Consider the following 11,467-nt stretch of genomic DNA (forward strand, 5'->3'; position numbering starts at 1 on the left):
GTACATGGTACATCTAGGCGAGTACACACACATACGCACACTAGGTGAGTACAACTAGGTGAGTACACAGACACGCGTACATGAACAAAATTAATATTTTTAAAGTGTAAATCACATGTTTTCTAATACTTTTAAACGACGAAAGAATATTTTGAAATCATTAATTGACGCATTTTTTCAACTAAATGAAAAAAAGCTTGTCACATCCATTAAAATTTTAATTGGTGAAAATTGTTGAGAAAAATGTACTGTCAGTCCAGGAGGAGGTTAACGTAACATAAGTTCAAAGAAGTGCGCAATAATGTATTAGTGCTATAAGCTTACACTTAAAACTAGTGCAGTAAAGTTTTACACCAGCAGAATATTAGCTCAGTATTTATGCAGCGCGCAAACGCTTCAAAATCCTTTACACCAGCAAAGCCAAAATCAACACTAACTCAGCTTCACACCAATTTAAAAAAAAACATAACATAGTTCCTGTACAATAACAGTTATACGCGCATAACTAGTTCCATAAAACGTGCACTAGCACATCAGAGCGGAAAATTTCACGCTCCCATGTACTCCAAAAAAAACTATTGATATTATATATTTATATATCTGATGAGCCTGTCGGTCGCCCAGACTGGAATCACGGTGAACCCCTGGAAGAATGGTAGACAGTTGGTGTGGGACTACACTTGCGTTTCAACTTTAGCAACACCTATGTTGACTTCAGTGCTGCACAGGCAGGAGCTGCTGCCAATCACCGGGAAGCAGGCAAGTCACGTATATACAGAGACCTTGATCACCACTACAATTTTGTCCCCATTGCCTCAGAGACACTTGGTGCCTGGGGTAAAAGTGCTGTTAGCTTTTTGAAGGAGTTGGCGTCCAAGCTAATTCAAACAACTAGAGACCCTAGAGCTGCCAGTTTTCTCTTTCAGCGCCTTAGAGTGGCGCTCCAGAGAAGAAATGCTCACCGCATCCATGGTTCCTGCCCGCCATCTGAGGAGCTGGAGGAGCTCTACAACCTGTGATAAGTAGCCTTTTACCTTGCATGTAACTAATGTTGTAACCCTTTTTGTGTAACGAAATTTTAAAATAAAGTTAGATATATATATACACAAACATACAAAAAGAATAAGTTAGGTAGGAGAAGAAAATATCAGTGTTCAGTGAGGATCCACAAGGTCTTCTCTGAGTACTCTATATTTTCTTCTCCGAGGCTATGGGTCCCTACAATTGCACCAGAGGTGGTACCCCTATATTAAATATATATATATATATATATATATATATATATATATATATATATATATATATATATGTCGTACCTAGTAGCCAGAACGCACTTATCAGCCTACTATGCAAGGGCCAATTTGCCTAATAAGCCAAGTTTTCTTGAAATAATATATTTTCTCTAATTTTTTTCTTATGAAATGATAAAGCTACCCATTTCATTATGTATGAGGTCAATTTTCTTTTAATGGAGTTAAAATTAACGTAGATATATGACCGAACCTAACCAACCCTACCTAACCTAACCTAACCTATCTTCATAGGTTAGATTCGGTTAGGTAGCAGAAAAAGTTAGGTTAGGTTAGGTTAGGTAGGTTAGGTAGTCGAAAAAACATTAATTCATGAAAACTTGGCTTATTAGGCAAATCGGGCCTTGCATAGTAGGCTGATAAGTGCGTTCTGGCTATTAGGTACGACATTATATATATATATATATATATATATATATATATATATATATATATATATATATATATATATATATATATATATATATATATATATCGTACCTAGTAGCCAGAACGTACTTCTCGGCCTACTATGCAAGGCCCGATTTGCCTAATAAGCCAAGTTTTCATGAATTAATTGTTTTTCGACTACCTAACCTACCTAACCTAACCTAACTTTTTCGGCTACCTAACCAAACCTAACCTATAAAAATAGGTTAGGTTAGGTTAGGTAGGGTCGGTTAGGTTCGGTCATATATCTACGTTAATTTTAACTCCAATTAAAAAAATTGACCTCATACATAATGAAATGGGTAGCTTTATCATTTCATAAGAAAAAAGTTTGAGAAAATATATTAATTCAGGAAAACTTGGCTTATTAGGCAAATTCGGGCCTTGCATAGTAGGCTGAGAAGTGCGTTCTGGCTACTAGGTACGACATATATATATATATATATATATATATATATATATATATATATATATATATATATATATATATATATATATATATATATATATATATATATGTCTCATTGAATATGACAGCATATTCTGTATTAACTATTATTTGGTTTAGGGCTTCTTTCTCTCTAACTAGTGCTCGTGCATCAGGGTTTAGTTGCAAGAAGAGTTCTCCAAAAGTCATGCTCGATCTCGAGGTGAAGAAAAAGAAGTAATTAACTGCAGAATGCATTACACCTATTATAAAATTGCACAACGTTTCGAACCTACATGGTTCATTCTATATGGGAGAAGGAGTGAGGAGGAGGGGGTAAGGAGTGAGAAGAGGGGGAGGGGTGAGCTGACGAAGCGAATGGAGGGATGGGGGAGGAGGGGTATGCGACAAATAATGGAAAGAAAAACTATGGTGTTATCCGACCTGAAAAAATATGTTCAGTGAACATAAAAGGCATAATGTTTTCATTACTGCGTTAGGCTCGAGAGACACACAGACAGATATATGTAGGCGTACCTCATCCGTCTTCCCCACTCCTTGCGAGCACAGATAATCTCAATATGCCCGCGCATGAATGAACGCCACCTGATCGACTCAAAAATCTTGGTAACAAGGTTCTCGTTCTCTCTCTCTCTCTCTCTCTCTCTCTCTCTCTCTCTCTCTCTCTCTCTCTCTCTCTCTCTCTCTCTCTCTCTCTCTCTCTCACGACGGAATAATTAAGGAATGAAATATAATTAATCAATATGGACTGGTCTCTCAAGTATTCAACTCGGCCGCTGCATATATACACGATACAATCTCTTCAGGTGTTTATGAATAAGCGTGCTTGGTGTTCAGGGTTCTAAACTCGTATACAAATTTTTAATATATTACATATTGAAAGCAGGTGCAGGTAGAGCAGATTGCTGGCTGCCCTATTTCTATCCTCGTAGAGCATAAAGAACTGTGAGAAAAGCTCATAATCCTCTTTTCACAATATTGCAAAGTGGATAAAACATGCAAACTGCTTCTGTTCTTAAAAAGGCCTCAGATCTGCATCGCTTGTCATTTAGGAATAGGAGGTAATACTGCGGAATATACCGGAGTTTGGGAGCTCATATCACTAATCCAGTAACAGCAGGTAAGAAGTGGTAATAGCATCCTTATGGTAATTTAATATAACCTAAATACGTAGAAACGCCATGTTGACTTACGAATTCTATCCGGGGAGAATATTCAAACTGAAAATTACAGTCACTTGGTAATATCTGGGACACGAGTCCGATCTAGAGTGCCAGGAACGACACTCTAGATCGGCAATATTTTCATAATATTGCCGAACTAGAACGTCAGGTCGGCAATTTTATGAAAAATTTCTCAAAAGAATTTTCCTATCCCATGTATCTGGAACATCAGCATGGTGCTGAACGTACCGGGGGAATGTGTGAAGCTCTAATCTTGGGGTTTACCCGTTCCTTGTCAGTTTATATGCATTAAAGAGGAACGAACGGATTACAGTGTGTTAAAAATAAGAGGTCCTTGCGCGGCGACATAGTTAGCACATCACAAGTCCATTGTGTGTGAGGGATAGTGTGAGGACGCAGGGATAGTGTGAGGACGACGGTATGCACTGTTTGCTTTGGTTTAGACCACACTCAGGTAAATCCCACATCCAGGCACGTCAAACACCACTCTTTATTCAGGCATTTTGAACGTCAATCCTCATCCCATATTCTGGTAAAATGAACGTCAATCCTCATCCCATATTCTGGTAAAATGAACACTAGTCCACGTCCCACATTCTGGCATGATTAACACCAATTCACATTTAGATTGGTGTTCATTTTGGCATATCAATCTTCCATCCATATCTGTCCCAGGTTCTTCAAAAGCATCTTGAATACAAAACTCGTATTCACCTTCTACCGTCATTGTTTATTATGCTGGAATGTTACTAGCCGTCACGAGGTCCAACAACTGTGCACATTATACCAGTAGTTTCCAGGGAAAAATATTATGCTAGATTACTGTATTTCTCGGTGGAATGACGCATATTTCTGCTTCACCTCAAATCCAATATATTTCCAATTGATTCATCAATTCATGTGAGTGTTTCCCGCTACCAATCCACTGAAAAATCACGCTCAATACGTTCACGATTGATAAAAGGGAGTAACATAAATACAAGACATATTCTTTAACATGTAAAATGCCCCGAATACGTTATAAAAGACGGTAAATCATTACAAGAAAAAATACATACACTCACACAAGTACCTGTTCGCTAAATTAGTTCACGAGCCTAAACGTTTATGTTCCTTAGCCGTGTGCAGTGTACACCTTTAAAATGGGATCAGTCGTGGAGTGTGAACGAAGAGGCCGCGCGCTTACACGTAAAAAAGACATTTTAATTTTTGTCATTTTGAGGCTGAAGATTGTGTTACGAGACAAATTAGGGGTTTTCAAGCCTTTAATACGATTATTAATTTTTTTGTCAGGTTTTAATTTGCAAAACACAAGAAAGACTGGATTTATATCAATTTGGTTATACAAAAAAAAGAAAGAGTTTTTAAATATACATTTAATGTAGTTTTTGACAGAATTTGGGATGTGGTACCTGTTGTAGGAAAAAAAAATCACATGACGGATCTTAAAATATCGTCAATATCGGAGTTTTTATGAAAATATAAATTATATTCTTTAAATACCAATATCTGGAAAGTATGTACACTGCTATTTACATGAGGAGCAGTTTACAAGTATTATTATTATGAGGAATATTATTATAAGTATTATTATGAGGAATATTTACAAGTATTATTATTATAGGTTCTGGTGCTAAATTTTTGACGGGAAAATTTACTTCTTAAAATATTAATTTTAAGCAATAAGTCTGTGCATCGTTATTAGTTTGTTATTTGGGGCAATTTTCACACATTTCATAATATATCAGCAGCTTCAATATTTTCTTTCAATATTCCTGATATAATTTTTTTCATAATTTAGTATATTATGAAATGCTGGCCAAAAGCAGCAATTTATTTTTTAAATGAAAGATAATAATATTGGTATCTGACATACGATAGAAATAACAACAAAGGTGATTAAAAGAACGATAACTTTTGTAATGAATTCGAATATTCTCAATTAATTGGGAAAAAAAACAAAATATATTTATTCGTTTAAACAAGCGAATTACCTAAGACGCACGCACCATTAAAAAACATGGAATACTACCAGTAGAACGTGTGTGTGTGTGTGTGTGTGTGTGTGTGTGTGTGTGTGTGTGTGTGTGTGTGTGTGTGTGTGTGTGTGTGTGGGTGTGTGTGTGTGTGCGTGTGTGTGTGTGTGTGTGTGTGTGTGTGTGTGTGTGCGTGTGTGTGTGTGTGTGTGCGTGTGTGTGTGTGTGTGTGTGTGTGTGTGTGTGTGTGCGTGTGTGTGTGTGCGTGTGTGTGTGTGTGTGTGTGTGTGTGTGTGTGTGTGTGTGTGTGTGTGTGTGTGTGTGTGTGTGTGTGTGCGTGTGTGTGTGTGTGTGTGCGTGTGTGTGTGTGCGTGTGTGTGTGTGTGTGTGTGTGTGTGTGCGTGTGTGTGTGTGTGTGCGTGTGCGTGTGCGTGTGCGTGTGTGTGTGTGTGTGTGTGTGTGTGTGCGTGTTTATATCAAACATTCTAAAAATGTACTAGAGTATCTATCCAATACACTATACTCATCCTGGTTCTACATGAGTGAGAACACTTACTACAAATGATCACCCAACTCGTCCTCCTAACAGAACGTCGCATTTAGACGTGTACTCTACACAAGGTCAAAAATCGTCGTACTAGAAAATAGTAGTGGCTTACCAAATTGATGTGGTATCCCGTTTTCTGTTTTGGGTTCTCTGGTAGGTTTGTACAAGCGCACTTTAGAACGACAGTTTCTTGACATTGAGAAATCTTAGGATCACCACCCAGATGACGCTTGGGTGTAAGTCGTTTACAGAAATAAGGTCTAGCTCTTTTGGACCCTTCTGACCTACATCATGTGATGGATGGTGAGCACCCGGAAGGACATCTGAACCCCCCTTGAAGGACTTCTGAGCCCCCTTGAAGGACTTTAAAGCCCCCGGAAACTCCTATACTCCGAGGTCTCTCTCTCTCTTAGAGCACCAGGGGAGCAAGGCAATAATTGCGTCACGCCGAGGAATCCATTCCTCTTTCAACACTTTTTGAATAACGTGCGTGCTCTCTCTCACACTCTTTTACATTTAAATTCGCGACTATTTATATAATGATAGGCGAGGGAAACAGGACAGAAGTGGATGTAATACCTGAATTACAGTATACGCCATTCCAGATTAATAAAACTAGTATACTACCTCTACACTAAATTCAGAGCAATAATTAATGGACTAACAGTTACAGCCCCGCTCCTGTGCCAGGTAAGTGTACTACGGACTCACCATAGCCCGGGCAACTTGGTGAACTTTTTGTTCCGAGTAACTGAATCTAAAACAATTACGGACCGACTCGTCACGCCCGACCGTCATCAGCCCAGATGAAATTCGGGCCCCATGTGGCTGGATCCTGCCCGCCTCCAATGCGTTCCGGGCGCCCAGAAGCGAGATACCTCCAAGCACCTTCACAGAGGGAATCAATCTTGTTGATTACTGTGGTGATGGCGGTGGGCGGTGAGGCAGGGGAGGGGTCGAGCCACGGGAGGCAAGATTTCCAGGGATCGTGGATGATTCGTGTGAGAGAGAGAGAGAGAGAGAGAGAGAGAGAGAGAGAGAGAGAGAGAGAGAGAGAGAGAGAGAGAGAGAGAGAGAGAGAGAGAGGGAGAGGGAGAGGGAGAGAGAGGGAGAGGGAGAGAGAGGGAGAGGGAGAGAGAGGGAGAGGGAGAGGAGAGAGAGAGGGAGAGAGAGAGAGAGAGAGAGAGAGAGAGAGAGAGAGAGAGAGAGAGAGAGAGAGAGAGAGAGAGAGAGAGAGAGAGAGAGGGAGGGGGGGGGGGAGGAATGTCTAATTTTATTCCCAGGAAAATCACGGGGGGATGCCTGCAGAAGGAAGAATGAAGCGCTATCTAATCAAATTAATATTATACATATTTAAATATATATAATATATCTATATAAAGGATGGAAATAGTAAATTCCAGAAGGCCATTTGCCCATTCGATGCGACTCCTATTTCGTATCGAATAGGCATGCGAAATAGCCCATTCGCATGCCCATTCATGTTAACCCTTCTTGCTTGTCTGATAAACTCTTGTTCTAAATAAATTTCCTAGCTCTTAATTAGTTTGTATAGAGCATTTATGTTATGACTTTTTAGTACTAAATAAATGATGTGTCTGGCTTACTCTACCTCCCACCAAATAGACTGTACAGATCTGGCTTACACCCCCCCCCCCCTCCATCCTAATTACAGCATGTGCCCAGCTTATGTCCCCATCCCTCCAAATACAGATCGTATCAGGCTTACACTACTATCCCTCCAAAAATAAAAAGTTAATACAACCTACAAACGGGCTAGAGTTACACTCCGGAAACAGTTATTTGCATCTGTAAGTGTACATTAGCATAGGGATGTGATGGAAACTGACGTGCAACTACTGGGCAAAAAGTGAGAGTGAAACAGAAGTGAGAAGCAGGCGTGAATTAGCTGTGCATAAATGACCACTGAAAAATTATCAATTAGCAAATTAGATTTGATTGATGCGAAATCTGTCAAATTAAACTTTTTATCATTGGAGGAGATTAGTTCTTTTTGATTTGTTGAAATGCTAACAAATTATAACTCTCTCTCTCTCTCTCTCTCTCTCTCTCTCTCTCTCTCTCTCTCTCTCTCTCTCTCTCTCTCTCTCTCTCTCTCTCTCTCCTCCCTCCCTCTCTCTCTCCCTTCCCGATAATCCCATGGAGTAAAATGTAGGTGCATGCAAGAGCGCTCATGCATACTCGTTTGTGTCTTGCCTCCGAGACCTCTACCACTGGAAACTCCACTTAATGAAATTACGAGTACAGAGTAAATATCTTTTTTTCACAACTTCCCGAGCATTCAACTGCAAAGTTGCATTTTTCTTTTCTCCGGCGTCTATCTTGGGTCCCCTGCAACTTGCGGCTTGTGAACCTCCGTATATAGGTGAGTATACAACCCATCCTCCTAATGTGGTAGTATTTATAGTAATGATGAGGACCATAGTATATATACCAACGTGCTATGAAATTAGAACGCTGAAATCTGAACTATTGAGTTGGAGAAACCGGAAAATTATTTTATACTTCTGTTGCTTTGACAAAGGAAACTAATCTATCTTAACCTTCCTGGGCCTAAAACACGAGATCTGAGGCCTAATATACTACATATGTGTGCTATTCTAGGCCCAGGAATATTTAAGTGTGTGTTTTGGCTTCATTTATTTAAAAAAAATCCTTACTAGTCAGTATACTACTATCTAAAACCTAAGAACGTACGAAATCTGACTATTGACGATTGTCACAATAGGTACTATCTAAACAGGAGGATGGGTTGGAGTATACAATACACACAATAGTATCTCCTCACAGTTCACAGCACTCATGACGCTAGAGGCCACATCGTACAAAGTCCCACGCTACAGTGGCATTCCAATTTTCGCCGTACTGACGTTCTCGCGGATAAAGTGGGCAGCGGCCCGGGTATGGTAGGTAGGCAACTTAGGATCTAACTCTTCTGCTTAGTCAAAAACCACTTCATAACCACTATTGCCGCGCAAAAGAGCTCTACAGCCTCCGTTTTGCTGCTTCTTCATGACCAGTAGCACTATGGCGTCCCATTTTCCATTCCAAAGGCATTACGTGGAACAAAGTGCCGCCCTTTGTCCTACATGACACCTTCTGCTTCCTCTCCTTTAAGTCTCGGGTCATTTATTTTAGAAAATTGCTGCTGCTTTTTTTTTTACACCTTAGGAGGATTGATCTCACGTTGCATTGAGAAAATGGTAATTCCAGGGTCACACTGACCCAAAATTCAAATTATTATATAATATTATATATATATATATATATATATATATATATATATATATATATGTCGTACCTAGTAGCCAGAACGCACTTCTTGGCCTACTATGCAAGGCCCGATTTGTCTAATAGGCCGAGTGATTTTCTTTATTTTCAATAAATTGTTTCCAATTAGTTTATTTGAATTATTATTATATTAAATTAGGAACATAAGTTATTGACTTAGTTGTGCTAGTTTAGGTTAGCTTTACTGGCTGGTGGTCTTTTGTTTTTGCTTTGTTATACTCTTTTATTGTATTTATTGTATTTACTTTGCACGCTTGCATGCAAAGATAAACAAAAATAATAGTGTACGTTAGCGACAAAATATGAAAAAAGTTCATTACCAATACTTCCACAGTAGTAGAAGAAGGTGGAGAGTGAGAACGAATACAAACATTAAGATTCCCCCCTAAAGAAACTTAGGAGTGCGACGCGCACCCCCACACCCACGCCACGGGCCACACCCACACCCACGCCACGGGCCACACCCACACCACGGGCCACACCCACACCCACGCCACGGGCCACACCCACACCCACGCCACGGGCCACACCCACACCCACGTCACGGGCCACACCCACACCCACGCCACGGGCCACACCCACACCCACGCCACGGGCCACACCCACACCCACGCCACGGGCCACACCCACACCCACGCCACGGGCCACACCCACACCCACGCCACGGGTTACACCCACACCCACGCCACGGGTTACACCCACACCCACGCCACGGGCCACACCCACACCCACGCCACGGGCCACACCCACCCACGCCACGGGACGGGCCACACCCACACCCACGCCACGGGCCACACCCACGCCACGGGCCACACCCACACCACGGGCCACCCCCACACCCACGCCACGGGCCACCCCCACACCCACGCCACGGGCCACCCCCACACCCACGCCACGGGCCACACCCACGCCACGGGCCACCCCCACACCCACGCCACGGGCCACACCCACGCCACGGGCCACACCCACGCCACGGGCCACAATATCAAAGGTGTATTGAATGCCACGGTTTTATTGTGCGTGTTGGGCTGATCTCCCTCAGAGCCGCATCCTACCGCCAAATTTCATCAACCTGCGAGAAGCCTCAAATATTAGAAATTTCGTATGTGGCAAGAGGGTGGGGGAGGGATGATGATGGGGGGAGTTGGTGGAGAGTTGAATGATGGTGGACGGATGAAGGTCGGGGAAGGATGGAGGGTAAGGGAGGAATGGAGGATAAGGAAGGAATGGACGGTAGTGATTGGAAGGAGGTAAAATTGCGTCGGTTGCTTTCCTTGGCCAGAGGCTTGTGTTAGCTTACTCGGTATTGTGGACGACGGAGGTATCACTGACTTCCGTTCGTATCCCTCACGCCACCTCCCGCTATTCCCTTTACTCCTAGGGAGAGGGGAATGACCAGAGAGGTAAAGGGGGAGGGGGGCGATGATGAGGAGGGGACTGACCGACAGGCTGGCTACGGGGATCATCAAGATGGATGATCCATCATCCAATATCGTCAGGTCTTTTTTCCCTCTCAAGACAGACGTGACAATTGAAATACAATACTACCCAGCACACACACACATTTCCTGATGTGCGTCTTGGTTGAGTGCCATGTTAGACTATCTATATAGCTCATCAGTGCTGTAAGCTGCTCATAGCTGAACCTATTTTGAGGCTCAGCCAAATAAGCCAATGATGTAACTCTAGCCGCTCGCAGGACGGGTGTATCAGGTGAATGGTAGCGGAATGAAAGTATTATAGACAGTGATAGCGATTTGGTCCACCCACCGGGGGGGGGGGAGGTGGGCCTGGGGGTGGAGGTGGGCCTGGGAGAGGAGGTGGGCCCGAGGGTGGAGGTGGGCCCGAGGGTTGAAGTGGGCCCGGGGCAGGAGGCGGACCCGGGATGTGTGGGAACCGACCTGTGAGATTTATATTTAATTTATATGAATTTATATAGAATTTATATTTACGTTAATTTATATATTTCGATAGCAATTTGTATGATGTTTAGTGGACTGTATTTCTGCAATATTTCTCACAAATCGATCCTTACACATTAGGGGGGAGTTTATATTAAATTTATATATATATATATATATATATATATATATATATATATATATATATATATATATATATATATATATGCAGCCAATCAAACTACAGTATTAAACTACATATATTAGTATATAAAATTGGGGGTGCCTTATCTTACTGTACCAGCAGGCTTAGTCCACCAGGTATAACTAGGATGTAGACACCAAATTATCCTCGTGAGA

The sequence above is a fragment of the Procambarus clarkii genome, chromosome 23 (assembly GCF_040958095.1).
Source record: "Procambarus clarkii isolate CNS0578487 chromosome 23, FALCON_Pclarkii_2.0, whole genome shotgun sequence".
Taxonomy (NCBI): Eukaryota; Metazoa; Arthropoda; class Malacostraca; order Decapoda; family Cambaridae; genus Procambarus; species Procambarus clarkii.